Genomic DNA, 3,766 nt, shown 5'->3' with positions numbered 1-3,766 from the left:
TCCTCTGCCAAACAAAGATGGTTGTCCGCTTTTAAACAAGGATGGCTGTTCACTTCCGAACAACAGCGGCTCCTCTCCGCTGAACAAGGATGGCTGTCCGCTTCCAAACAACAACGGCTCTCCTCCGCCAAACAAGGATGGTTGTCCACTTCCGAATGGCAATAGCTCTCCACTGCGCGGAAGCTCTTTCTCAAACGACGACGGTTGTCCATCGACAAACGAGGACGGTTGTCCATCCACAATTGGTGGCTTAGGGCGATATCGAGAAATACTTCTCGGCGGTACCCCTCTAATTTCTCTTTGTGCACTTTTCCGTCTTCTCCTGCCTCCACCCCCGCTCCATACCGTCCACCCTTAGCTTTCCCTCGGTATGTAGAAGCTAATCCGGGATGTTTTTTTTTCTTTTTCTACTTCTTTGAATTATTGGACCCGGGATCGAATCCACTTTCTCCATTACATCCAAATTTCCGTCTTCGTATTCTTGTTCAGTGAAACATTGAGGTGGACGTTGCACACCCAACTTTCCATCTTTGTAATCTTGTTCGAAGAAATTTTGAAGTGAAAGTTGTACATCCATCTTTCCATCTTTGTAATCTTGATCAATGCAATATTGAGGTGAATGTTGTTCTCTCTGGTCTTGCAAAAAGGCTCTCCTCCCACACAGGACTTCAAATAAAACAACTCCAAAGGAATAAACATCTGACTTGTGGGTCACAAATCCAGTCTTTTCATATGTTGGATCCGCATACCCTGTTGTGCCAACAACATCGGCAAGGACAAGACGATGCCTTCGAGCTTTTGTGTTTGTTTTGGAATGTTCAAAACCAGATAACTTAGGTTTCCATATTTTGTCCAACAGAATTTTGGAACTCTTGATGTTGCGATGTATCACACTGGATTTATGTCCATCACCACAATGAAAGTAACTCAGCGCACGCGCAACACCAACACATATATGCAATCGTTGCATCCATGTTAGGGACGTGTTACTTAGATATTTATCAAGACTTTCATTGACCTCATGCTCGTTTATGATGATTTTCTCGCCTTTTTCGTTACAAAAGCCAACGAAAAAAACAATATTCTCATGTTTGAGAGTAGCAAGCATAGAAATCTCATTCCAAAACTCAAGGTCGCCTTGGTCATAATCATAGTGCAACCTCCTTGCAGCGATATTGGTTCGTTGTTTTCCGGACAGCAAATGGTTTCCTTTATAAACCTTCCCAAATCCACCTTGGCCAATTAGATTTTCTTCAGCAAAGTTATTAGTGGCTTCAATAATGTCTTCAAGAGGGAGTTTTAAGTGAGTAAACTCTTCATGTGATGACATTATGTCTCTGTTTGACATGTAAAAAAGCTAGGTTAGCTTAAAGGGAGTTCAACTTCAAATGATTGCTAAGATAGTCAACCTTTAAACCTATTATGAGTTTTATTGAGTTTTTTTGCTTGTTTGGTGGACTTTGAAGGCCTCAGGATCGATTAACAACACGATAATGCGTAAATAACAATTAAGCAAAAACGAAATTGTATTATTGATTTGTATTTGAAAATGGATGATTACAGATGATGGTGGCCGGAGGTATTAATACCCACCGACGGTTACTTTCCAACCATCGAGTCATTTCACTAATAAACACGACGCATCATTTATTTTCTCACTGTTTACAACGATATACACAAACTATCTATTTACACTCTGCACCCTAACTACACTAATAGAAATTTCCGACGGAATTTATTTATTTTATAATAAACTAATGAAATCTTTAATGAAACTTTAATGAGATCGACGATTAACCAACAGACTTACCTTAAAGTTGATGGTTTCTACGGGCGCAAGATGTCGTTGAATTGTTTTTGGTTATTCTGGAACGGAATAGGAGTGTGATTTGGCAGGCGATCCACATATTCTTTTTTGGTTCTTCCATCTAAAATAGCGAATCACACGATAGGTTGCCACGTATCCAGGCAAAACCACGAACCTACTGTGTGTTCTTTTTTCAGTTCCTCTGTCTTAGATAGCAGATCTAATCCGCTATCTCAGATGGCGGCAGGTTCACCATGGACGTTTTCTAACCAAACAAGTTATAATTTGTCAGTGGAATTATAATTTAGAACTAATTATGCAAGGATTTTAAAAAAGAAAGTTTGAGTTATCATCTTCTTCAAGTAATACTCCTTAGAAAATTGATTTTGAAAAGAAAGTTCGAATCGTCATCTTCTTCGTTTACAAAAGATGAAAACTCGTAGGAAACAATTTTAAAATTTGTAATTTTTCTTTATCATTTCGAATGACATCGCATTTTTATCGTTTGTGTTCTAATCAATAATGATCATAATTTTTTTATTATGATATTGTATTTTATTACGTTTCTCGACTCGACCCGAAAATTCTAATGTTTGGTTGTCAAAAATTTGACCACTAGAAAAAATGATCCCATTAAAAAAAATCACGAGTCCGTCACTGACCATGGTCAGCAATAAGATAATAATAATCTGTTGGTATTTATTTACTCCATGATTCAGCAATAAGATAATAACTTGCTTGTTATTTTACTTTTTTATCATATTGAGCTGAAATACATTTGTTCCTAGATATTTATATGATTGAGATAATCGGACAGCACACCTACGGGAAACAGAAACAAAATTGCCTGCATATAATTAAGGAGAGTCAGCTGACCTGATTGCATGTGCAGAAGTTGACTGATCGGAGAAAAACAGAAGACGGTATGTATAACTCAGCAGTTGCTCCGGGACAGCTGTCCCACACAAAAAGAAATGAAATGTTTATAATCAAATGAGTAAATTACTAGGAAGGTCCGTATTATCTAAAAATAATAAGTTTAATAAGAAAAAAACATAAAAGTTAATTGGAAACGACTAGAAAGTCTTTTGATTTTGATTGCTGTTGGGGCCATTAATATTTTAATATTTTTTTCCATATCAGCCGTGTGTTATGGCTAACTAGTATATGCTAGTTAAAACATGTAATTTAACTAACAAAATAAATAATAAAATACTTTTAAGAAGTAAAATAAATGTTTGGGGCATTTATTTGGTGATGATGGTGGACATGGAATCGCCTTCTCGTGCTAGCAGAACGCCAAGACCGTAGGATGTGATCACCGATTTCACACATTTCTCAGTGTCACATTAACGTCACATCACACCGTATTTCACTTCACTGTGTTCTACCATATTAGAGCATTCTCATCCCATCCCCTATAATTATGTGAGTGAAGTTTCCAAATTATAGGGTAAGGTTGTGAGTGTAAATTATAGGGTGGAGAGAAAAATGTAGTTATTTTTTGTAAATTTGGTGACACATTGTTTGCCCCTATTTATTTTTTAATATTTGTTAGATTGATTGTGAGTAGATGAGAGAGAAAACTATAGTGTCTCATCTACAAGCACTACGACATTATTGATGGTCGGGTAAAAGTCATGTATATTTGTTTACTTTTAGTTTAAATATTATGTAAACTTTGATACTTCAAACGTGTTTAGGTGTTTCAGGATATTTGACGTTAAGGACGCTTATCGGGATGAATTACGGGCTTGAAACAAAGATGTAGAAGACTCATGATGATTGGTACGCTTTCCTATGCAAAATAAAAGAAGAAAATAAAGAAAATTATGTCAGACACCCTTAGCACGGCGCTAAGGGGTCCTGAGGGTGATGCTAGAGATACTCTAAGATCATTAGACAAATGAGTCTTTAGCGCGGCGCTAAAGGCTCACCCCTGGATATTAGCGCCACGCT

This window comes from Bidens hawaiensis, unplaced genomic scaffold (assembly GCF_021521415.1).
Source record: "Bidens hawaiensis isolate Kalapana, Puna unplaced genomic scaffold, B.hawaiensis_p1.1 tig00041669_1, whole genome shotgun sequence".
Taxonomy (NCBI): domain Eukaryota; kingdom Viridiplantae; phylum Streptophyta; class Magnoliopsida; order Asterales; family Asteraceae; genus Bidens; species Bidens hawaiensis.
The sequence above is the reverse complement of the archived record's forward strand: the minus strand, read 5'-3'. Positions refer to the sequence as shown.